Below are 27,070 nucleotides of genomic sequence, written 5' to 3' on the forward strand. Positions count from 1 at the left end.
GCACGGACTCATGCTTGAAAAAATTGCAAAACCTTTAGCTCAGCCACTCTAGTCTAGAGGACCAAATACCACAGAGTCTATTTAAGTTTAAAAGCTTTATTAAAAGTAAACACATTTAATAAAATCAAGTTTGTCATAAAACAAAATGTTTAATTGAAAATGGAAAAGTGCTTAGTGCTGACGATTAATTGAACACATTTCTTGTGGTCGAGCCGAGCTCTCACCTGGTTTAAACTTGATCTTGCTCGTGTTCTTAGAAGTCAAGCTTCTGTCTGTTAGGAGAAAAAGTGGTGTGTGTTCAAAATAAAAAGCAAGCATTCATCAGTTGTGCCAAAAAGTGCAGCAAGACAACAGCCTTCCCTGGAAAAAAGGGACATTTTTGCTTTAGAGTAGACAGTCACAAATGATTACATTGTTTTCTGTTTTTTTCACATTTCTTTATTCCTAGACCAAATATTATATAGTAGTAAGTCGTGTATTCTAACATTCTTAAATGTACTTTGTAGGTGGAACATGTGGTGGCGGGGCCAGCGCGGAGGTGGTGGTGCTGGATGAGGGGAACACTTCTGGGGAGGATGCGGTGCAAGTGCCGGACAACACCAATGTGCATGTGAGGGTTCACACGGTGGTGGAGGGCAGAGGTAAGCTATATATTCCTTACTTATTGAGATTGAAGACTGCAGAGTGTGCTATCTGCACAGGTGTATTATAAATCAACCAGGTATAAGCCTCCTCTAAATGTACTTCGACTTAGCTGTGAAGTTTTTGGCGAGAAGAATCCCAATCAGATCTGAGATGAACTTGATGGATGGGATGAACGAAAATTGAAAGAAGGGTGTAAGTAAGTGTGGAAGGACGAGAAATTTAATGATGACTGGCAAAGAAGAATGATATGTGTTTGCTTGGTCCCCGAGGTGGCTGGGAAGGAAAGAATATGGTATGGTGCATGGCTGGGTGAATGATGAAGCAAGGATGGGTGGAAGGATAACAGCCTGGGTGGGTGAAACAGAAACTGTATGTGTGCATATACTTTGAATGGATGGATGCCTGGATCATGGTACTATCGGACTCTTAGATAGCATATGTGTATCTAGAGAGAGTAGACGGTCACTCGATGAACTAAGTGTTACTTTGAAGAGCATGTAACACCGCACCCTCACGTCTGTTCCAGTGTAGGAAAGGCAAGGAAAAGAAGTTGTATTTTGTCCAAATACTACCATGAATAGTAGCAGTAGTTTGTATTGCAACTGCAAGCACAGCATATATCCAGTTATTACCGTGGACACTCCCTACCTCTCTTAATAAGTTTAGTTTAGTAGTAGTAGGTCATTCATGTGTGGGTGTATCACTGTTCACTCAATAAAAAGCAAAGCACCTAAAGTCATCCCATATGTAATCAAATACATCCCATGTGAAGTGATAGATAATCAGATTATTTAGCTTCTTCATTTTCCTTTTCTAGTACTCATTTGCACTGTAGGGTGAAAGTTAAATTAATTAAGCAATAGCCCTTTTAACAGAGTATTCTCAGTGCCACCCGTAATAGAAAAGTAAGAGCTTCACCACCTGCATGTACTGGACCGGGACAGTAACGCAAGTCTGTCTCACTCATCATGGTGTGTGAAGAAGAATAAGACTGGTGTACTGTCATAGTCGACTGTAATGGAAGTCCATAGTGCTTGTAGAATTTGTTCCTTAAACTCCCACTGATGTTAGAGCAAGGATGAAGAAGTGGGAGGTTAGATAGATACTGGCCTCAATAGTTATGTACTGTGCTTTCAAGTTGCTAGTTGTACTGTGACACAACTTTCTGCTCAATCATTTTGTGTTAATCTTAAGGTGCATTGGTTACAGACTATGTCTTTCTTTCTTCATATAGTTGCTCCTTCCAAATCAACAACACCAACAAGGAATAAGCGGGCTCGAATGGCCCGGCAACGGAGGCTGGATCCCACTGTCGCTGAATATCGGCGGCTGGTGGCCCTGGAGGAGGAGGACACGCAGTCTACTGGTACAACATCCACTGGGACAGCTGCATCCTCCTCCGGGCCCCCACGGGCTGCCAGCCAGCGCAGTGCTCCAGCAATACGGAGCCGGGCTACCAAAGCCAACTGCCACTGCCGAGCAGCAAAGACAGCAGCTGCCCCCCACAGGAGTTGCAAGGTACGCCAGCACCGCTTATGCCTCAGAGTGTCCTACCTGGAGCAGGAGGTCCTAACATATAATTCTTTGGTGGAGGGCCTCCGCTCCGACCATGCCACCCTCCGCAAGGAGTATGATGCCCTGGCCGCTAAAGTGAACAGCATCCTGCCGTAGTGTCCCTTGCCCCTTTTTTAGAGACATTTGGGGGGTGGGAATTGGGAGTTGGGCTGTTTTTGGGACTTTTGAAGGACAATCGTTGGGGTTAGGGAGGGTCTTGCGGGAGATTATTTTGTTAGGGCTACACAAATATACTTTTTGAAACTTTATTTGAGCATACCTGTTTTTTACTGCTTTTGAGTCTGGTGGGTGGGGGTTTAACAGTAAGTTTGTTTTCCTGAAACTTAAGTCTGTCATTTTCTTCCTTTAAGTGTAAATGGCTAAATGTTTTCAACACTAAGTGCCTCTTACAGATTAAGTGAATTCAATAGTCCTAGGGCTTTAGTAGTACTGCCGTCAATCTCTCCTAATACTCTATTATACTACCTCCCACCAAACGCTTATCTTACCTGTAATTTGTGTTTGAAAGTAGGGCTAGGCCCAGGGCTGGCTCCACGGGAAATGGCGATTAAGGTTGGCAACCCTGGGCGGATGAAATGTCCTCATTGCGGTGGTACTAGTGGTGTGACACAGTGGCAGTTGCATGTCTATGGAAAAAAAGAAAATGAAACCTAGTTTGTCCTTACTGGAGCATTACAACGGTACGATAGAGAATATAGCAGGTGACAGTACACTAGAACAGTGCCACAATGTAGCCTAACAAATGTTAAAGTATTGAAAGTATAACTAGTACTTGCGTTGAATTTCTTTGACATTGGCTACTACTACAAGAAATACTACTGAAGCTGAGTAAGTCTAGAATATATCCTCGGATTCTTTCACCAGCCTGTTGCTATGACTTTATCCTCCCCAGCAAGTGTGTGGAATTATTGATGTCATTTAGTCACACATCAATCAAAACCACACAGCCCGGGGGAAGAGGGTTAGGGTTTGGGAAATGGATGGGAATGGGGGGTTCTTTTTGGGTAGGTTTTGTTGAGAGAAGAAAAAAAGCACCTCATGGACAAACAATAATTGAAGATAAAGAAATCTTTGGGTACAAAGCTAACCATACATCTTTTAAGTGACATAAAGGAAGTGCATGCACTACTGCATGCATTGTTACTGAAAAGGAAAGTAGTACTTTCGACAACCGTGAATGACAGAATGCGACAGTACAGGGCTGCAGCGTTTTCACTTGCCTATCTCTGCACTCAGAGAAACACTTCTTACATTAAATTAGGTTTAAAAAATAGCCGAATTAAAAACCTATAGTATGGCTGTAGGGATCAATTTAGAAGCAGAGAGAGATCCAAGAAATGCAGTCACACTCATAGAAGAAAACAATGGATACTGTATCTGTATGTTGTTGTAGTTGTCCTGTTGAATTTGGTAAGTTGCACGCATCAAACGATTCCTCTTATTAGCGGCACTCCTCCATTCCAGCCGACGCTTCGTCCATCAATGTTGGTAACCAGAAGACACCCTGTCCACTGCCTGCCTGGCGGATGCTGAATTGCGGCTCGCTAATGTGAAGCCTGACTTCATCCTTTTTTTCCATTGGACAGACTGAAACCCGGCCTGTAATTATAGATAGAAAAACAGGAAGTGATATTAGAACACCACTGTTAAATAAATATAAGGTATGTACGCTGTGCAGTGCAAAAAGTCACACTTTGAGTTTCCTAATAGACAGTACAATATTTTTGAAAGTGCGTACTCTGTCTGAGTCTTCTCTTGAAGGATAAATAAGTATGGGCAAATTAATTTAGCGGATCTTTCCCCTCAAGCTAGGTGTACTGTAAACTGTGTTTTAGAACAAAATTACACCTTCCCAGCAGTGCTCCCACCCAGACCCTTACTAAAGCCAGTCGCAAATATGTAGAAGACCCCAATCAGATCTCAAAAAACGAGGCCTAGTAGAAAACCGGTGACAAAACGTACTTTGAAAGTAAAAGTAGGCCCAAATACCCCCTTACCCACCGTGGATTGTATTCAAACCACTTGCAAGCAAGCAAAAGTATCCATACCCAGCATCGCTCCTAGACTCGCAAACCCCCCCACAAACAGCCCCCCACCCAAACACATGCAATACAAATACTGCTAACCCTAACGAGCCCTAAGTTAAGAATAGTGGCAAACGATTTCTTTAACTATGCCAAATCCCCCCTTTCCCACCATGGATTTTCTTCAAATCACTTGCAACCAAAATTGCACATTCCCACGAGTGCTCTAAGACCCCAGAACTCAGTTGCAAAAATCTAGAACACCCCAAAACACATGCAATCCTGCTGCTAAGGCTAACCCTAACGAACCCTTAGTTACAAAAAGTGCGAAAAGTCTTTTCCTTATCGATTTTGTCCAAACCACTTCTATCCGGTATTAGACCTTCCCAGCAATGCCCCAAGACCCGCCAACCCACCCGCAAAAAAGCACAACACCCCCAAACAGCCAAAAAGGAAAATCTCATACTTACAATATTTATCGGCCTTCGGTCCAAACGCGCTGTGCAGCTAGGTCATAACTCCCGTTTTCCACCACGGATTTCCTGAAAAGCAAATTCAATCAAAATTAGACTGTCCCAGCAGTGCTCCGAGACCCCAAAACTCACCCACAAACACCCGGAACCCCCCCAAAGAGCACCTCAAAGGCAAGCAAGTGAGCAAAAATGCAAAAAAAAAATTTGCCTCCGATTTGGTCCAAACCACTTTCATCCGGTATTAGAGCTTCCAGCAATGGCCCCAGAGCCGTCAACTCAGGCAAAAACTAGTAGAAGACCCCCAAACAGCCAAAAAGCAAAAGTACAAAAACTTAGTCATTTTCATGGCAATTTCCAAAATCACTCCGCGCGCGCTCTGCACCTAAGCCCTAACTCCCCTCTGCCACCATAGATTTCCTTCAAACTTCTTGCAATCAAAAGTATACATAGCCAGCAGTGCTCCAGACCCCGAAACCCACCCACAAACACCAGGAAGCTCCCCAAACAGGCCCCCGAAAACGCTACATTGAGTGAAATGTCAGAAACAGCAAAAACTTTTCCCTCATGGATTTTGTCCAAGCCACTTTTATCAGGTATTAGACCTTCCCAGCAATGCCCCAAGACCCGCCAACGCACCAGCAAAAAAGCACAACACCCCCAAACAGCCAACAAGGAATATCTCAAACTTACAATATTTATCGGCCTTCGGTCCAAATGCGCTGTGCAGCTAGGTCATAACTCCCGTTTTCCACCACGGATTTCCTGAAAAGCAAATGCAATCAAAATTAGACTGTCTCAGCAGTGCTCCCAGACCCCAAAACTCACCCACAAACACCCGGAACCCCCCCAAAGAGCACCTCAAAGGCAAGCAAGTCAGCAAAAATGCAAAAAAAAATTCACCTCCGATTTGGTCCAAACCACTTTTATTCAGTATTAGAGCTTCCTAGCAATGGCCCCAAGACCCGCCAACTCACCCGCAAAGAAGTAGAACACCCCCACAAGTGCAGAGTCTTTCTTCATTGGGCGTAATCCAGCCCTCTGCTTTGAGGGAAATAGGAGTCTGGAGGAGGAGGATAGAGGAGCATGTTCTTGTGAACTTGTGAACCTGAGGAATGCAGACTGCGGCACCTTCAAATCAATAAGCAAACAAGTGAAGACAGTTCTGCTGATGGGCTTGTTTTTGTGAGTAGGTGATTAAAGTTTTAAATATATTAACTGTGCAAAACAAAGAAAGACAGACACACAGGAATAAAAGTGAAAAAGGACGAAAAAGAAAGTTATTGATTCATTGGCTCATTTTCAGGGCTCGGTGTCAGGGAATAAGAATAAGAATTCGTCCTCATACTCTGCGAATTCAGGCAGGAGTAGGTCAGTGTCACCTAACAGAGAACAAATTCCCTCATCTAAGTTGCTCTCCTCCTCGTCTTCATCCGGCATTTGTTCTCGTACGTTGTAAACTGGTGGTATGAGGTGCTGATTCATCTTGATCATTGTTAACCTCTCCACATTTTTGGGCAAGAGGCCGGCCCGTTTGGAAGTTACAATGCCATCAGCAGCACTGAAAACACATTCAGAAGACACGCTTGTGAGTGGGACAGACAAATAGTTTATAGCCAGGTTGGAGATCTGTGACCACAATTCTTTTTTCTCATGCCAATACGCCAATAGGTCAGCATTAACATAGACCTCTGTTGAGTCATTCAGATAGTCCTGCACCATCAACTCAAGGTCCTCCAAGGTTCCTCCACTTTGCTTACTTTTTGCTGTGACCTTTTGAGAACCAAACCCAAGCCGAGTTAGCCAATCCTCTTCTGCATCCAATGTTACTGTTGTGTCTGGTGCAGATGATCCGGTTGCCGGTGTCTTTAACGGCGGAGAGGTCACTTGTGCCACAGCCACAGGTGCAGAAGTGGATTCTTTTGACTGGGGATGGCCTGATGATGCTGATGTACTGCCTTTCCCTTCAATTTGCTGCCGTTCTCTTTCAAACCTCTTGGCTGACAAGGCTAGCCAACGTTTGTACTTTGTAACATCTTTATCATCAAAAGGAAAGAATGCTCGGCCTGCCAGCGCCTTTTTGTAGCGTGGATCCAGAATAGTAGCACAAATGTAATGCTGTTCTGAGTGGATCATTTTAAGACGTTCATCACCAAGTAGGCGCTCTAATAATTTCTCCGCCAAAACAAAAGCGTCTTGCTTTTTTTCATCTTTTTGAAACATAGAAGACACCACCTTCAGTTGGTGCTCCAGCATGCGCAACAATGGGATAGCTTTTCTCAAATTACAGTCCTCCTTGCTGACTGCGCGAGTGAAGACCTCAAAAGGACGAAGCATGTCTGTCAGGCTTTTAACTAGGTTTCATTGTGCCGCATCTAGCCTCAGGTCCTTCTGAGCTGTACCCAGTGTTAAGAAATAGTGATCGAGTACCGTATACTGCTCATACAGACGCTGAAGCATGTAGAAGGTTGAGTTCCAACGTGTTGGCACCTCCTGGATGAGTGCTTTCACTGGCATTCGGCGTTCATGTAGCAGGCTCCTCAGATGCTTCCGGGCCTTAAAAGAATGGCTGAAATGGTTCCACATTCTTCGGTAGGTGGCCACTAACTCGCACGCTGGACTGTCTTCATCACTCAAGAATTTTTTAACAACCAGGTTTATACAGTGCGCCAAACACGGCACTCTGAAATAGTTACCCAGCTCCATGGCCTTAACTACATTGGCGCCATTATCCGTGGAAACATAACCAATCTGGCGTTTTTTTGGGGACAGCCAGTGAAAGACCTTTGTGTTAAACTCATTCAAAATGTTTTCTGCTGTGTGACGTTTCTCCAAGCCAAACATGGCTAGTGTTGCATGTTTCCGAGCAGCTTTAAAAACTTGGTCCGGGTCAACACCTGCGTTTAGCTTTGCTTTAACCCCTGAAAAAGAGACCCAGTGTGCAGTGATGCACATATAATCAGCGCCTGCACCACTGGTCCACATGTCTGTTGTCAGATGTATAGTGTGAACAGCACTCTTCTGCAAAGCTGCCCCAATCACCTCCAGCACATCTTCATGTAGTGCTGGAACCACAACTCTGGCAAAATAGAACCGGCTAGGAACCTTCCATTTAGGGCAGAGCGCTGCCACTAATTCTCGAAAACCAACCCCTTCTACAAAAGAAAAAGGGAGAAGGTCCAGAGCTTGCATTTTAGCCAGCTTAGTGTTATACAGACGCGTCAGTGGGTGGTTGCGATCATATGGCGCTGCTGAAAACAACATGGTTCTAATGTTGCCCTGGACCAGACTTTTATGGGATGATGATGATGATGACTTCTTCGACCCAGTAACGCTCGCTGATAAACTTTTTCGCATTGGTTTCTCACTCTCTCCCACATTCTTAGTGTGGCTCACAGGGGGTGTGATGCTGACAGGGGTACTGGGTGTAAGTGAAGTGTTTGACACTTCTTCCTCCTCGTCATCATCAGATGAAACATCAACGTTGTCTTGACTTGCAATTCGGGCTTCCTTGATCTCGTTTAGGTGCGCAAACCATTGGACAGCGTGCTGTCTCTCAAGATGACCTCTCTGGCCTCCGGTACCATAGTTGGTACCAAACTTACCACGACTAACTGCATGCTTACAAATGCTACAAATGGCGACGTTTTCCTTTTTTGGGCAAACACTAAAGAAGTCCCAAACTGCGGACTTGAAATGTCTGTGGGGGCCGGAGGAGGCGGCGATACTGGTGGTGGTGGTCATGCTGCTAATGCCAGATGAAGTGGAGGATGTGGATTGCCGAACTTTAGTACGTTGTGCACTTTCACCACCAGTAATTGAGGTCGTGGTGGATGGAGGTCCCTTTTGGCGAGGAAGAAATATGGAAGCGGTACGTGTTGCTGTACTAGTTAACTCCAATGATTGTGGTGTTTCCATGGCCTCCTCGTCGACAAAATCATCCCGCTCAGCAGCTTCTCAGCCTAGGGTCAAAATGTCTGTTTGCTGCATGCCCGCTGGGGCTGCAGTGACCTTTATGATGACTGGGTCGTCGTCGTGAGAGTCTTCATCAGCAGCAGTATCCGCCACTTCTTGTTGAGCCTCATCACACTCCATAACTATGAGACTTTGGACGAGCTTCCTTTTACGCTTAACTACTTTGTCAGATCATGGTGTGCGTCACTCTCAGACGGCAGTGTGCTGGTTCCCAATTTTGATCCGTATCATCAGAAGGAGGTGTGCTTGAAGAAGATGTAGACACCACCCTTGATCTCTTTCTTGCTAGGGATGTGGAAGACAATGAATGATCATCAGGAGGAGTGGCTTCCTCAAATGATACCTCGGCTTGATTGTCGATTTCCTGATGTGCCCCTACTTCTGGAGGAACAACAATTGGGGGCACTTGTGACCCATCATGCAGCTTGGCCATCTCCTTGCGCTGCCTCTCCTTCCAAAAGTACTTGGGCTTGTACTTGCACATGTGGTTGTTGTTGCGGCTGTGGTTGTTCAACACTCTTCAGATGAGTTACAACAACCTGTGTTGATTGAGGGACATTGCTGCTACTATCTAGCGATGAGCCAACATCACTGGTCGATGGTGTTTGAACAACTAGACTAAGTGCCTCTGCAGCACTCAAGGGCTTGGACTTAAGTTGGCGTGGTGGTGGTGGTGGCACTGAGCCCAATGGAGCGGGGGTGCTGCTCCCAGCTTGGTCCCCAGCAGATCCCGCTGCTGCTGCAGGCGTACTTTTATTTTTACTTCCAAAAAATGTGGCGGGCGGCACACCAGTCTCCTTGGTAACTTGCTTCTTCTGCTCCTTACTGGCAACTTTCTTGCTAGAGGAGCTACGGGGAACTTTTTTTGGGGCCATCTTCTTCAGAGGTCAGAACAGCAGACCGCAGTTGCACGAGTTGCAGAGTTGTCTGTGGCCAGACGTGACGTTGCGCTACTTTATGCTGCACACACACACCGCTGCAGGACTTCTTCCTGGCACTGGTGGTTCTCTTGAGTCTTGTGCACCTAAAAGCAATGGAAGACAGAGGAACATCAGTTCAGTTATACACCCCAAAAACTCGAAAACCACATACAAATCAGCACAATCCCATGCCATCCATGATGTTTAAATTCAAGACACCCCACAGAAAGACTAGGCCCATGCACCACTCACTACCCCTGGTCAAAAGGCCACGACAACAGCCCAAAAAAACAGAAAAAACACAGAAAAATCAGCACAATCCCATGCCATCCATGCCCTCCATGATGTTTAAATTCAAGACACCCCACAGAAAGACTAGGCCCATGCACCACTCACTACCCCTGGTCAAAAGGCCACAACAACAGCCCAACAAAATGAAAAACACAGAAAAATCTGCACAATCCCATGCCATCCATGATGTTTAAATTCAAGACACCCCACAGAAAGACTAGGGCCATGCACCACTCACTACCCCTGGGCATAATGGTTGAAACCTAGGCAAAATGGTTGCAGACCTAAGAACACTGCCTGCATTCAAAATGGCCCCCTACCTCCCAGCACATGGCCTGCCTGTACCAGCACTCAAAATGGCCCCCACCCACATGGCCTGTCCCCATGAACACCCCAAAAAATCGAAAAACACGGAACAATCAGCTCAATCCCATGGCATCCATGCCCTCCATGATGTTTAAATTCAAGACACCCCACAGAAAGACTAGGCCCATGCACCACTCACTACCCCTGGTCAAAAGGCCACAACAACAGCCCAAAAAAACGAAAAACACAGAAAAATAAGCACAATTCCATGCCATCCATGCCCTCCATGATGTTTAAATTTAAGACACCCCACAGAAAGACTAGGGCCATGCACCACTCACTACCCCTGGGCATAATGGTTGAAACCTAGGCAAAATGGTTGCAGACCTAAGAACACTGCCTGCATTCAAAATGGCCCCCTGCCTCCCGGCACATGGCCTGCCTGTACCAGCACTAAAAATGGCCCCCACTCACATGGCCTGTATGTATGTATGTATTGGCATTTATATAGCGCACTACTTACCCGTAGGGTCCCAAGGCGCTTCGACCGCTGCGAAACCCTTCCTGGCTTCCCTGAGAGATGGTCCCTTAATGGGTATCTCCAGGGTGAGACCAGGCATCCCCGGCGGTCTGGTGGGGCCGTTAGTAAAGATGAGGCAAGCTAATGCCCAGAGTTGCCGAGTGTGATCGCTGATCAGAGTGGGCACCGAGGCGAGAGAATTATCGAGTCCGCTGACCCTGGTCCAGAAACCTGCCGCGCCGGGAATCGAACCCTGGTCCCGGGCCGTCCTCTGCTCTCGGGTCTGCCGCTTCTAACCAGTGAGCCACACTACTTCACTCATGGCCTGTCCCCATGAACACCCCAAAAATCGAAAAACACAGAAAAATCAGCACAATCCCATGCCATCAATGCCCTCAATGATGTTTAAATTCAAGACACCCCACAGAAAGACTAGGCCCATGCACCACTCACTACCCCTGGTCAAAAGGCCACAACAACAGTCCAAAAAAACGAAAAACACAGAAAAATCTGCACAATCCCATGCCATCCATGCCCTCCATGATGTTTAAATTCAAGACACCCCACAGAAAGACTAGGCCCATGCACCACTCACTACCCCTGGTCAAAAGGCCACAACAACAGCCCAAAAAAATGAAAAACACAGAAAAATCTGCACAATCCCATGCCATCCATGATGTTTAAATTCAAGACACCCCACAGAAAGACTAGGGCCATGCACCACTCACTACCCCTGGGCATAATGGTTGAAACCTAGGCAAAATGGTTGCAGACCTAAGAACACTGCCTGCATTCAAAATGGCCCCCTACCTCCCAGCACATGGCCTGCCTGTACCAGCACTCAAAATGGCCCCCACCCACATGGCCTGTCCCCATGAACACCCCAAAAAATCGAAAAACACGGAACAATCAGCTCAATCCCATGCCATCCATGCCCTCCATGATGTTTAAATTTAAGACACCCCACAGAAAAACTAGGGCCATGCACCACTCACTACCCCTGGGCATAATGGTTGAAACCTAGGCAAAATGGTTGCAGACCTAAGAACACTGCCGGCATTCAAAATGGCCCCCTGCCTCCCAGCACATGGCCTGACTGTACCAGCACTAAAAATGGCCCCCACTCACATGGCCTGTATGTATGTATGTATTGGCATTTATATAGCGCACTACTTACCCGTAGGGACCCAAGGCGCTTCGACCGCTGCGAAACCCTTCCTGGCTTCCCTGAGAGATGGTCCCTTAATGGGTATCTCCAGGGTGAGACCAGGCATCCCCGGCGGTCTGGTGGGGCCGTTAGTAAAGATGAGGCAAGCTAATGCCCAGAGTTGCCGAGTGTGATCGCTGATCAGAGTGGGCACCGAGGCGAGAGAATTATCGAGTCCGCTGACCCTGGTCCAGAAACCTGCCGCGCCGGGAATCGAACCCTGGTCCCGGGCCGTCCTCTGCTCTCGGGTCTGCCGCTTCTAACCAGTGAGCCACACTACTTCACTCATGGCCTGTCCCCATGAACACCCCAAAAATCGAAAAACACAGAAAAATCAGCACAATCCCATGCCATCAATGCCCTCAATGATGTTTAAATTCAAGACACCGCACAGAAAGACTAGGCCCATGCACCACTCACTACCCCTGTTCAAAAGGCCACAACAACAGTCCAAAAAAACGAAAAACACAGAAAAATCAGCACAATCCCATGCCATCAATGCCCTCCATGATGTTTAAATTCAAGACACCCCACAGAAAGACTAGGCCCATGCACCACTCACTACCCCTGGTCAAAAGGCCACAACAACAGCCCAAAAAAACGAAAAACACAGAAAAATCAGCACAATCCTATGCCATCCATGCCCTCCATGATGTTTAAATTCAAGACACCCCACAGAAACACTAGGCCCATGCACCACTCACTACCCCTGGTCAAAAGGCCACAACAACAGCCCAAAAATCGAAAATTCCAAAATTGTAGTTGCAGCAACTGTAATGCCCCAAACAAACTTACTTGTGAAATTTCTAATCCAAAAGTGATCCAAAGAAAGTCAAAAAGGCCTCAAATCCAAATATCCAGCAGCATCCACAAAAAGTATCCTTCCAGGTTAAGAATCCGAATGAAAGTGACCAGCACATGAAGAAAGCACTGGGAGGAGCCTGCTGGACAGGAACAGGAAGTTGGAGACTGTGGGGCACTTCCTTCCTCCCCCCCCAAAAAAATGGACTCCTTGCAAAAAAAAGTGCAGGCAAATGTCAAGCTGAGGAGTTATTCTGATAAAAATCATCATTTTCAGAAGGTTTATGCTGCTTGCAGGTGGATTTCTTGTGCAGAATTTCAAATTTTGTAATTTCGCGCGTGCAAGATTGTTGCTGCTCGCCGCATCTACGTGTTCACAATTGCGAACTCTCGCGATGCGTGCTGTGCAAGGTGGCAAGCGGCAATTACGTAATCGCAGTCGCCAAACTACCGCGGGATCCCGCAGCAAGATCCAAAATGGCGCAGCACTCGCAAAATATCGAGAAAAACAACTGCAAACGCTGAATGACGGTAAGTGAACGCCGCACGCCGCAAAATTGTATCACCAAGAAAAAAAAATCCGCTGCGTGCAAATGTGTGGATTTTCGGTAAATTTGCGAGCGTTCGCGGATTGCGAATTTACCAAAAATCCGCGAGCGGAATGGATTTTCCGCCCATGCTTAATTGTAATTGCATTTATATAGCGCTTACTACCCCTGACGAGGTGTCAAAGCACTTTTTCAGCGAGCAGCACTCTAATCTGGGACCCATACAGGATTAGTGTTAAATTAGTATAGTAAAAAATGGAAGTACAAAAGTGGTGGGTAGGTTAGTCGGTTATTTGTATTTGGAATGATAGCAGAAGGATAGAGGAGGAAAAACAGCTTGTTACCCCTGATGGGGTGTTGAAGCACACTACTCCGGAAGCCTATAAAGGATTAGTGGTGAATTAATATGGTGAGATATGAAAGTAATTTCAGTGGTGGACATTAGTCAGGTATTTGGAGTGAGAAGGAAAGCTGAGGGATAAAAGGCAAGAAAGGTTTGCATTCATACAGCACTTGTTACCCCTGATGGGTGTTGAAGCGCTTTTCTGGCGAGTAGCAGGCCACTGCGGAACCCATAAGGGATTAGTGTTGAGAATTAGTATAGTAAAATATGAAGTAATTTGAGTAGTGGATATGTTATTCAGTTATTTGGGTAGAGAAGGGTAGGTGGCGGGATAGAAGAGGGAAAGAGATTTATATTTATATAGAGCTTTCTATCCCTGATGGGGTTTTGAAGTGCAAGTAGCACGCTACTCTGGAGCCCTTAAGTATTAGTGTTGAATTAGTGTGGTGAAATATGAAAGTAATTTTAGTGGTAGATATGTTAGTCAGTTATTTGTATTGAGAAGGGTTGAGGGGGGTAGAAAAGGGAAAAAGATTGCATTTATCTAGCGCTATTAACCCTGATGGGGTGTTGGGACGCTTTATTGGCAAGTAGCACGCTACTCTGGAACCCATAAAGGATTAGTGGTGAATTAGCATAGTTGAATATGGAATTTGAAAAGTGAACATGCTAGCTTGTTAGTTTTGATTGAAAACGATAGTGGAGGGATAAAACATGGCAATACAATGTCCACATGCATCTCTCCTTCACAATGCAGAGGGATACATAACACCTCCAGCACAGCAGACTAGATAACTCATCAGTGATGCCAGAGAGGACCACCACATCTTCCACCACAGAGTCCTATATTAGCCCATGGACATCCCACGCAACCCACCACCGGGATCAGGGCGGCCAATCTACTTAGGGGAGATCCCAGCCCCTGCAACAGACCATACAACAGGAACCACTGCAATCATGGCTGGCTCACAACACTTCACTGTCCCACACATGAAAAATACAGATCAGCACAGTATCTTCAGCCTACTTCCTCACTCTCTGGATGCTCTGATAAATATTCATCTGGCTTCCTGCCAGCACCAGATGAATCATCAACCAGGCCCTCATCGCAAGCAGCATGGACTGAGGCAACACCCTCTATGTAGGAACCAACTCACACCTGCTAAAGAGACTGTAGACCATTTAGAACTCAGTTTAAAATGCTAACCCACACCTACAAAACCCTTCAAAACCAGTGTATAATAACCACCTGGTGAACTTTTACAAGCCCTCAAGACAAATGCGCTTTGCCTCCCTCTCCCTCGCCCAGACTCCCCGGTTACACTGAAGCATTAGTGGCGGCTGCTATTTCTCCTACCAGAGCTATACAAATCCCATTTGATTAATAGATTGGTGGATTGGCTGTACCTTTGCTGCATGAGCACACCTACAGGCTGGCAATATTATGACATCCATGCATCTTGAAACCAAGCAATATGAAAGGAAGTGATGATGGAGTGATGACAGAGAAACACTCAGCTGTTATTCCCTTAATGTATGATTACCTCAGCTTGGTTTTCACCCAGTCGATCCCTTTATTTGACCTAAATAAACTTCAGCATTAGTAAGTAACAGGAGTTGATTTACCATTCACAATATCCACCTCTCTACTAGTTAAAGATAAATAAAAGAAACGTCTGTGCCACCTTCCAAAAGTCCTACTTCTATAAAGAACCTACCCAAAACCTCCCTAACAAGAATACACTGGGGAGAGATACACTCTCTGCTCATGCGTGATAAAGCCAAGGGCATTGTGCTAACTCTAAGAAAATATAAGCATTGGAAAAGCTAAAAGGTCTGGCATCACCCTCCAGCATTTGGTAACTCTTTTTTGTAAAGATGTACTGTTCAGGAAATGTTTGGCCCTTAGTCAATCTAAAAGAACACATTGACCAATGACAAAAAAAATATTTTAGTCTCCAAAAGCACAGAATTCCATAGTATCTCTTGCACTGTAGAGAACTCCTTTATGTATGTGGGTATTCCTTGTGGGAGAGCAGCATGCCTTGACTCACAGTGAAGTCAGCAGATGGCTGAAAAGTGGGGACGAGTTGCCCCTTGATTAATAGTCTAATGGATTGGAGACAAATGTGAATGGCATAACCTCAGACAAATGGATGAAGTGTGGCTGAAAGTCACTATAAGTAATTATGTCATACACATAACTGCAGTTAAATATAAAGGTCTTGGCTTAGACAGATCTAAAAAGCCGTTCTCCTTACAGCTGGCTGCTTATCGATGCCCCTGAGTCAGGAAAGCATCTTGCGCTGCGGGAGGGCTGCTGTGTTTTTATGGCGCCTCCTGGGGCATTGTCAGCATCACAAATGGGCAAGGGCCTCTGGGAGTTTTAGTCATCGAGCTGTTCCCTTCACGGCCTAAGTTGAAATTGACCAGCCGTTCGTCTCACGGCAGCAGCAGAGGCTGCTTGTCGATGCCCCAGAGTAATGAAAGCGTCCTGCGCTGCGGGAGAGCAGCTATGTTTTTATCATGCCTCCTGGTGTGTTGTCAGCGTCACAAATGGGTAGTGGCTTCTGGGAGTTTTAGTCGTCAGACCATTCCCCTCACATCTAAAGCTGAAATTGACCAGCCGTTCACCTTATGGCAGCAGTGGAGGCTGCTTTTTGATGCCACAGAGTCAGGAAAGCGTCCAGCGCTGCGGTAGGGCAGCTGTTTTTTTATCGCGCCTCCTGCCGCGTTGTCAGCATCACGAATGGGCAGGGGCCTTTGGGAGTTGTAGTCATCGGGCCATTGCCCTCACGGCTAAAGCTGAAATTGACCAGCAGTTCACCTCACAGTAGCAGGGGAGGCTGCTTGTCGGTGCCCGATAGTCAGGAAAGCATCTTGCACTGCGGGAGGGCCGCTATGTATTCATCACACATCCTGGCGCATTGTCAGTATCACAAATGGGCAGGGGCCTCTGGGAGTTGTAGTCGTCGGGCCGTTCGCCTCACGGCCAAAGCTGAAATTGACCAGCCGTTCACCTCACGGCAGCAGCGGAGGCTGCTTGTCGATGCCCATGAGTCAGGGAAGCGTCCCGCGCTTCGGGAGGGCCGCTGTGTTTTTATGGCGCATCCTTGAGCATTATCGGCGTCACAAATGTGCAGGGGCCTCTGGGAGTTTTAGTCGTCGAGCCATTACCCTCGCAACCTTAGCTAAAATTGACCAGCTGTTCACCTCACGGCAGCAGCAGAGGCTTCTTGTCGATGCCCCAGAGTCAGGAAAGCGTCCGTGCTGCGGGAGAGCCGCTATGTTTTTATCACACCTCATGTCGCGTTGCCAGCGTCACGAATGGGCAGGGGCCTCTGGGAGTTGTAGTTGCCAGGCCGTTCTCCTCACCCCTAAAGCTGAAATTGACCAGCCGTTCACCTCACGGCAGCAGCGGAGGTTGCTTATCGATGCCCTAGTGTCATTCAAGCTTCTTGCGCTGCGGGAGGGCCGCTGAGTTTTTATCGCACCCCCTGGCGCATTGTCAGCTTGATAAATGAGCATGGGCATCTGGGAGTTGTAGTTGTCGGGCTGTTCCCCTCATGGCCAAAGCTGAAATTGACAAGCTGTTCACCTCACAGCAGCAGCGGAGTCTGCTTGTCGATGCCCTAGAGTCAGGAAAGTATCTCGCGCTGCGGGAGGGCTGCTGTGTTTTTATTGTGCCTCCTGAACCATTGTCAGTGTCACGAATGGGCAGGGGCCTCCGGGAGTTGTAGTCATCAGGCCGTTCCCCTCACAGCTAAAGCTGAAATCTACCAGACGTTCACCTAACGGCAGCAGCGGAGGCTGCTTGTCGATGCCCCAGTCTGAGGAAAGCATCCCGAGCTGCTGGAGGGCCGCTGTGTTTTTTTCTCATCTCCAGGTGCGTTGTCAGCATCAAGAATGGGCAGGGGCCTCTAGAAGTTTTAGTTGTCGGCCGTTCCCCTCACGGCCAAAGCTGAAATTGACCAGCCGTTCTCCTCACGGAAGCAGCTATTAAATGCCTACCCTTGGGAGAAAATTGTGTTTGTTAACATGTCTTGGTCAACATTTCACTCCTTTTGGAGATGCTGATGGTCATTGGTAGCCTGGAAAAGCACCTTCCTACAGTGAATGCACAATCTAAACGTCTTAATGCGGCACATTTGTGATAGTATCACTTTCTAATTTTGTCATTTTATACTTATTAATACTGTCTGGCCATGAAGACGTAATTCCACTAGCCCTGAAAAGGACTTACACACCCAGAGCGCTTTCAGAGACCACTTAGCACTACAAATACGCAAGTCATATTCCCTGGCTGCAACAAACAGGATTCAAATTCTGCCATCAGCAGTGGTTGCATTTACGTTAGAGGTTTCATAACATCAAATAGTGCATTTCCAACTAATTAGTTTAACTTGAACTTATTTTTCAATTAAGATGTGAGTGTCCCATCTCCCCTTACCTGCCTTTTTCGGTCAACCTTCAACTTGTATATCTTATGTGGTGTTTGGCAAACCCAACCATTGCCATTGGCTACTATCTGTGGCATTCAGAAATGCTGGTTTGTTATTGGTGTATTTGTGCAAAAGTCCCTCCTTTGCTCCTTAGTTCTCTCCCTGGCGATTTCACTCAAAGAATGTTTAGTTTGGCCTTCGCATACAGCATGTGATGGCTCCTCCTCCAGGTTTTCATTCCTCAGCTAGTTTTATTTTCACTCTAACTTGTTTTTCACTTACTGTGTGCGGGCAGTTGTAAACTTGAATCTCAAAACATACTACGATCAATAAAAAACAAGCATTGGCATAACTAATAGGTCTTGCCTTTTATGACATTATAAGTGTTTAGCCATGCAACAGTTAATGTTTCACCAAGGATCTTGTGCTGCATAATTAAATAATTATAAGGTCCCAAAGGCGAGACTTATTGGCTATGCCAATGCTTGTTCCATTTGGAGTAACTGCTCAGTGGCGGTAGACGGTCCACCTTCCAATTCCGATGTGCAGCACTCCAATTGATCTCTTTGTGTTTATCAACTTTCTCTTTCGACAGTCAAATTTGTCCCTTAATAGATCAATTTTTGAGTCAATCGCAAAAACATGGTACAATTATCTAGATCCTGTGGGGCATCACCCCCACCTCCGGAGACCAGCTGGCACAAGCAGACCAGGAAGGCTCAATCAGCTTTTGCAGAGCGTAGCAATAGAAAATATTTGCATATTAATTTTCATAAATTTATCAATATCCTAATTCATTGCTAGGTAGGCATTTTCCATTCTAAACATTCATTAAGCGGTATAAGCAGGAATACAAAGGGAACGGATCATCAGGTCATAATTAACATACAGATTGCAGGAGAGAGTAATGACCACTACTACAAACAACATTATCATCTTTCTAGTCCTAAACAAAAGCAAATTCTAAAATCATCTAGTAAACATTTTCAGGGCTCCTATGCATTGCAGTGACCAAAATAGCTAACAGGACATTTCTAGGAAAAACATTTTCCAATTGATTGTTACATTTTCCTTTTATGAGGGCTAGAACATCAATCATATTTGGGACCAGGAGGACCACACAGGGCCATAGGAATTAGGACGAAGAGCTGCAAAGGGCTGCTCCTCCTCAAAAATGGGATGACTAAAGGGTTACATTATTGACAAGAAAAAGAAGAAGTCCTTGGGGAAATTGAAGCCGCTGTACAACCAACCAGAGGGGAGTCTTTTCCCTGTGTCCATTTGAGCCTCACAGGCAGGTTCTTGTTTTTTCCACGGTGGAGCTGCACAACTCGCAACTCAAGAATCACAGCCCAGTTTCAAGGAAAAAGTCTCTTCTTTCAGAATAGGGCAGTCACCCACCAGGCAAATTCTCTTAGCGATCCTGTCCAGTGTCTCAGGTAGTGCGCCAGTTTTCTTCACTTCAATCTAACAGGCACCAGATGCAGCACCTGTACCTAATCTCAAATCCTTCCCTAACTCCTGTATTGCTCTGCTGGCGCACTGCTCATTCATTTGGGCCACACATTACATCCAGTGTACCCAGGTATCTCTTGACCAACAAACAAAGAAGCAAACTTGTTTTCACTTTGGGACCAGGATTCAGAGGCCTGATGCTAGGGTCTCTGAACCAACCCTTGTTTCAAAAGGGGTCACCTCAAGCAAAGCTTCCTCGCCATTCTAGTCGGTCTGTGACTCTCAGCTGGGCATCAAATACAATTTCTCTTTTCTGATTTGTGACCCCATCTTTTCTCCCAAGACAGTGGCAGGGGTACACAATTCATTTCAGGGCTTCCGCCTTCACTGAGGTCCTAGTTGCCAGCAATGCCTGTGCTGGTTACCTTCACCTTGGCTTCAAGCTGGACTGATGCTGACGCTGACTCCCCAGGCTGAATCTAATGTCCGGGCCCCTCTGGCAATGGTTGTAAGGCAGCAAATGTCTATTTGTGGACAGAACAAAAGGTCTTTAGACAAGGCACAGAAACAGTCTATCAACAGAGAGGATAGTGTTAGAATACTTCCTAGTCTTGGGACGCCCCATATATTAGCAAGGCACCCAAGAACTACTTTCATCTTATCTATGAGAGAGTAAAAAATACAACAGCCTGGACCTATTGGCAAGTATAAAAGGAACTCTTTGGTGAACAAGAGTAATACATCACCCAATCCCAAGCAGCCAAGGAAGTCTGTATTAATTTACTAAATTGTGAGGAGAAGAGAAAAACAACACAGACATATCCTAAACACTTACATTGGTGTATTCCTGTGTGCTAATCTGAAAACCCTCAAAAAAAGAAAATGTTCTACACTTTTGCTCATAAACTTTACATTACTGTTACAGGACTGCAGACACTTCTAAAATGATTCTACTTAATAAAAGGTACCTACATTGTATGTTTTAGGATCATGCTCTCATGTTATAGGAGCAGCAGGAAAATCTAAAACTGCTAATTTAACAGGGTTCCTATCTATAAAGCAACAGTTTCTTCAAAACTTTTTTTGCTAAGGATCACATGGGCATCTTCCCTACGTTCTACTTTTCATGATCCAAACTATGCAACATCAGCTCTAATAAGGACTGTCAGTTTATTTACATGGACTAGCTAATAAAAAGCTAGCAATGCCCTTGCAAAACTATGTTGCATGGAATAACATACAATAATGGTGCTATCACCTAAGAATTTTTTAACAATAACAACCGGCATCTAACTCCCCTTAAAGGTCAAAATAAGGGAACACCAATCTAGACTACTGATCCTGTCATAATCTCATCAAACAAGATGGGTAGGAAAATAACATATATTTTTATTAATTGTATTAATGCCAACAATGTTTAAAACAGTATTACTAAATAGCCAATTAAGTGTCTCGTTGCTATTTCACAGACAACTTAGACAGGCAAGAAAAAAAAAAGAAAAGGAGAGAGCAACATACATATTACCTAGCCTTAATTTGTAGAGGACCTAGCCTCCTTCCCCCATTTTGACAGTAGGAAACCTGAAACAGGTTTCACTTCTGTCAACACTATCAACCACTATTTGTAGCAACTGGCCATAAACAAAGTTATAGAAGGTACATAGCACTTTTGAGGAGGTAAAGAGTATGAATACCGAAATCCCAATCCTTTTAGCAAATGTACAAATGTAACATGAGGGCAAATTAATTCAAACTAAATCCCATTAGCTCAGCCCTAGTAAGCACCAAACTAAAAACATTAGTGCTGTATATGTGGCCAAGCTCACATATACAATTGTATTGTGGTATATTCATATGAGTGCATTAAACTTGCTTTTGCCAACAAAAAAAGATAAGCACAACTCCTCCTTCTTTCCCTGTGCTGCCATCTTGTCTATCAAAAAGTTTCAGATGTCAAAATATCAAAGCAAATTTTAATCTGGTAGCCATGCTATGCTTCTAAATATATAACTGACATTAAACTCTTCCCAGCTGTCCTATTCTGTGTGCAAATTTTCCATGCAGCTTTCCCTATTCAAAGTCACCAGGAAAACAGAAAGCTGACCGATTCCCCTGTTTGTCAGTTTAGATACATATTTCCAGTTATAAGCAGTGTGCAGTAGACTTGTCTAACAATATACAAGTCAGCTATTTGTATCATACCTAAATGTATGCATTTACTGAAGCCTAAGGCACTTTAAAAGCTGCTTTAAATGGAAAAAATGCTGTTTAAATAGTTCATTTTGCCAAATTTCGACTTTGATATTTGGGGCACTTAAAAATGAATATCCTATATTTTTTTTGTATAAGAGTCATCCTCAAAATGTTCTCTAGATAGCCCAGGAGTCAGAAATCAAAAATTATCATATATACCGTTATAAAAATGAGTTTTTCACGCCTGCGCAGAGCGAAATTCCATATGTAAATATCCTTAATATACGGTACAACACAACTTAAATTTAATTTTAATACTAGGAGGTCACAGTATGAGTATTAAGCTTTATAAATATTAGAAAACAATTTTAAAAGCACTTATTTTTTAAATAATTTTTCATAATCTGATGAGGGCCACGTTGGAGCGCCATTTGCAGAAATCAAGAAACCTTCTCAGGGGTCCCACTGATACTTGGTCCATTTAAACCAACAAAAAAGAAATTGGCACAAAAGCTGAAATATAAAAGTTACATCTTTATTAACCTCAAATGAGTCAGACTACGTCACACAGAAGTCTTAGCAACTGACTGAGGCAGTCTGAGGAGTACAGAAAACAGAGGCCTTATATATGCTTAGGGTTACCTAGTCAGCATTAGACCAAGGGGCAGTCCTGGCTCATGTAAACATGCAACATGACTAATATGGACATGCATGTTGATCTGCTTGCTCAACAAAGTGGGAGGGGCTAACAGTGGCTGTTTTTGGCAAGCACCTCCTGACATTTAACTAGGAACAGTTGCAAGGACAGCTACAAGCTCAATTGAGCATGTGCGAAGGTGGAAGATGCTGAATATAGTTTGTTTCTTGGCAGATTACAAGAGCAGTCAACACTGAGGGAGGACAGAGCACATGGTGAGCACGTGGCAGCACATGGCAAACTAAAATGGCTGCCAGAAATACAAAATGGCTTTCAGCTCATGCTAACAAATCCGTCCAATATTTAACATTAAGAAAACGGCGGGAAGAGGGAAGAAACTAGCTGAAAAGGGAAAAACAGAGGGCAGAAAAACAAGAAGAAAAGGCAAAACAGTTCAGAAAAGGGCAAAACAGGGTAGAAAAATTAACTGAAAAGGCAAAACTGAGCAAAAAACGAGCAGATGAGGCATAAACAAAGGGCTGGAGGTAGAAAGGCAGCAGAGGATAGTGGACTATGGGAAAGCTGGACCGGTGAACTGTAGCTGGGGGAGCTGGCATGGGGAACTGCTCCATGGGGTCGTGCTATGGCTTCCATTAAATAAGTCCTGGGGGAGGGCGGGGTCTGGGTGACGGGAGGAGGGAAATGGTGGGAAAAAACAAGCCCAAAAGGGCAAAACAGAGGACTGAAAAACAGGCAGAAAAGGTAAAACAGAGGGCAGCAAAATGAGCAGAAAGGCAAAACAGAGCAGAAGAGGAAAAAACAGGGCAGAAAGACTAGCAGAAAAGGCAAAACAGAGGGCAGAAGAACAAGCAGAAAAAGGCACAAAACGCACTGTATGTACTTTTGCCAACCAAACAGGTCAGCTGCTCCTCAGTGTCTACAGCCTGGAGGGGGTGCAACAGTAGCAGCAAGTGACAGTATGATGGCACAGTGGTTCTGTTTGTTTATGTTTATGTTTATGTATTTATTTTTATATAGCGCATATATCACCGTTCGGTCTCAGAGAGCTTGCGGGGAGCTGGACTAGAGATAGACAGACAGGGGGATTTTATCAATTTAAAAGAGCCAAGTTTTAAGATTTTTACGAAACGTTTTGTGGTTAGGGTCAGTTCTGATAGACAGTGGTAAGGTGTTCCAAGTGGTGGGGCCTATTTTAGAAAAGCTTCTATCCCCATTTCTGACTGACCTAACCTTTGGGACTTTTAGAAGATGTTTATTGGATGAACGTAGGATCCTTCCCGGACAGTAACCCTGAAGCTTTCTCTGGAGGTACTTGGGTCCCTGTTCATTTATAGACTTATGCAGCAGGCAGCATATTTTAAATTTGATGTGTTTTCTTATTGGGATCCAGTGGAGTGTCCTAAGGCAAGGGGCTGAGGGGGTGTGGGTTGGGAGGTCAAGTATCAACCTCGCTGCAGAATTTTGCAGGGTCTGAAGTTTAGTTAAAGAACCTTCATTCACATCAGCCAATAGCCCGTTGCCATAGTCAAGGCGACTGATTATAAGGCCCTGAATAAGGGGTTTCCGAGAAGCAAGTGGAATCCACTTTAAAAATTTTCTGAGGCTTCTCATTAGCCCAATTCTAGTGTGAACCACTTTATTTATGTGTTAGGACAAGGACAATCTGTCATCGATAATGACTCCCAAGGTCTTAACTGAGTTTTTCGGGCTGGGCAAGGGCCTGTAGACGGTGACCACCATTCGTCCGTCCAGATTTTATTGGCCATACCAAATAGCAAGATTTCTGTTTTCCCAGCATTTAACATTAAATAGTTGTTGGTCATCCATTCTTGAATGTAGATCATACACTGTTGGAATCTCACTTTGGCATCTAAGTGGTTGGGGCCTAAGGTTATCAGAATCTGGGTATCATCGGCGTAGGATACCGTATCAAAGTCGTAGGCTTTGATTACCTTGGCCAGAGGTGATAAATATACATTAAATAAAGTTGGGCTTAAGATTGAACCCTTTATTATTTTCCACATAAGGCGAGGAGAAAGAACCAATTTTAACCTTTGACCGCCTCCCTGTCAGATAACTCTGTATCCATCTGTGTGCTTGACCTCCGACACCAATCTCAGCCAGCCGTTTTAACAGGACACTATGAGAGATGGTGTCGAAGGCCGCCGACAGGTCTAATAGAATCAAGATGGCAGATTGCTTAGCATCCAGGGCCAGCCGGATGTTATCCACTACTTCCAGGAGGGCGGTCTCGGTGCTGTGGCAAGGTCTAAAGCCCGATTGAGAAGTGTCCAGTAGCATGTTGTCCTCTAGGTGTTTAGTTAATTGGATATTAATTAAGGACTCCATTATTTTGCCAAAGAGTGCCAAAAGGGAGATAGGACGATAATTTACTGGTTGCTCTGGGTCAGCATTATTCTTTTTTAAAATGGGTCTGACAGTTGCTTCTTTCCAAGATACTGGAAAGATGGCTTGGGCTATTGATAGGTTAAAAATTGCCGTTATTTCAGTCAGCATGGCCGGGGCTATTTTTGCCAAGATCTGGGCAGATGCAGGATCACTTGGGGAACCTGATTTTACTTTATTAAATTTATCAATGACTTCTTCCTCCGTAACAGTATGGAATTCAAAGAGGGATTTAGACAGGGATGTTAGTTCAGGGGTGGGCGAATTAGGTGGACCTGTGTCATTGTCCTTAGCATTCGGAGGTTCCGTCTCTCTGGAAAAGGCTTTATGAATTATGTGTATTTTATCCTTAAAATGGGTGGAGAGCCTGTCGGCCCACTTTTGGGACTCGGTGGTATGTGGCTGGCAAGAAGAAGGATTAGAGAATTCCTTTACTATGGAGTATAGTTCTTTATGCGAATTACCAGCTAATTCAATTCTGGTTCCTAGATAGACTTTCTTCACTACGGCTATCTGGCTCATATATTCTTTATGTGCCGACTTATATTGCTGTTTATCCATAGGATTCTTTGTTTTACGCCATTTACTCTTGGTGCACCTCATTGCCTGTTTCACTAGTTTTAAATCTGGTGTAAACCAGGGGGATCTTGTGTTTGGGCATTTAGTTTGCTGTTTTGGGGCAATGTGATCCAGTGCCATGTTAATTGCTTTGTCTAGGTCCTTTACCACCTTGTCTGGATCAGTATTATGAGTCACAAGGGGGGTGTAAAAGCGCTAGCAAAGGAGTCAGGGTTGATTTTATTCCAGGGCCTGCTCATTTTTACCTTCTTTGAGTGGGCAGATTTAATCGCATTAACTCTAATGTTGAACTTTATTATCATATGGCCAGACCATAGGATTGGATAGAGTTCGACAATTTAACTTCCTGAGAGCTGGTACATAGGAAATCTAATGTGTGTCCGGCCTTGTGAGTAGGACCCATTTCTAGTAACATCATGTCCAGTGCCTTAATGTTGTCCATTAATTCAGAGGTATGTGTATCTTGCCGCAATTCAATGTGATAATTAAAATCTCGTATTAACAAATAATTTTTACATGCTAAGACATGCAGGGCCAAAATTTCCAATAGCTGAGTCGCACAGTGGGTTTAATTTTCTGGTGGTCTATAGACAAGCGCTCCTTTCCAGAATTCTCTATTATTTAGGTCTAGGGAAAAGATAAGGAATTCACCCCATTCTGTAATTTGCGTATCAATGGTCAAAAGTTTTATGGATGACTTATAGACTATTGCTCTACCTCCTCCCCTCTTTGCCGTCCTGTCTAATCCTAGAATACTGTAACCCGTAGGTAAAGCTATAGCTAAATACGGGCAGGATGTTTCTTGGAACCAGGTCTCCGTGATGAAGAAGAGATCTGGTGATTCCTGGTCCAGTAGAGCCCATATTTCAAGAGCATGCTTAGAGAGGGAACGCACATTTCCATACAAACATATAAGGTGGTTAGGCAAGGGCAACGGTACGTGCAGCAGAAAGTGCCTGTTACTGGAGGTATGGGGAGTGTTTAGGGAAAGAAGCTCTGATCAAGAGTATTTAATAATGGCCATTGGGCGTTTATACCGCGTGAAGGGGACTGGCGGCAGTCTGGTGGCGGTCTGGCGCGGACGGGCGCAGATGGGCATGATCTGGCACGACTCCGGCGCGTCGCTGCGCGCGTCCGCTGCGCGCGTCCGCTGCGTGCTCCGCCTTCTATGTGGGTTTATATCCGTCCCAGCAGCACCACTAGACCACCGCCTACCCGGAAACAGACTTTCCCTCTACTTCGATTGGGATAATTAAACCGCGGTGGAACGGGGAAATGCCGGGGCGGGGCTCAGCGTGCAACCGGCAAATAGCACCAAGTAATAACAACCACAGTAAATAAAAGTAAAAAGACGGCGCAAAATAAAACTTAAATGTTAAAATGCTATTAGATCAGCTTTTGAGTGTCAACAGCTAGCGCTAGGTATAGATCAGGCACTCTCATACCCCAGTCGCGTCCGCTGTTAAATCTACTGGAGAGCGCACACTATGCCCACAAGGATATAATATCCAGAGGCACTCCCCAACTTCTGAGGGAGCCAGTAGCCTCTTAGCTGCGGCAATAGAGACCCATGGGTGAGGGTTTGGGGGTTGCACAGCATAGTTAACAGGGGGGGGCCTAATGTCATGGGGAGCATGCAATGCCAGGTGAAACACTGATGTTAATTTGCCTACAGACAATTGCTCCCAGAGCAAGTTCAAGAAGGAAAGAGA

This window comes from Lissotriton vulgaris, chromosome 4_1 (assembly GCF_964263255.1).
Source record: "Lissotriton vulgaris chromosome 4_1, aLisVul1.2, whole genome shotgun sequence".
Taxonomy (NCBI): Eukaryota; Metazoa; Chordata; class Amphibia; order Caudata; family Salamandridae; genus Lissotriton; species Lissotriton vulgaris.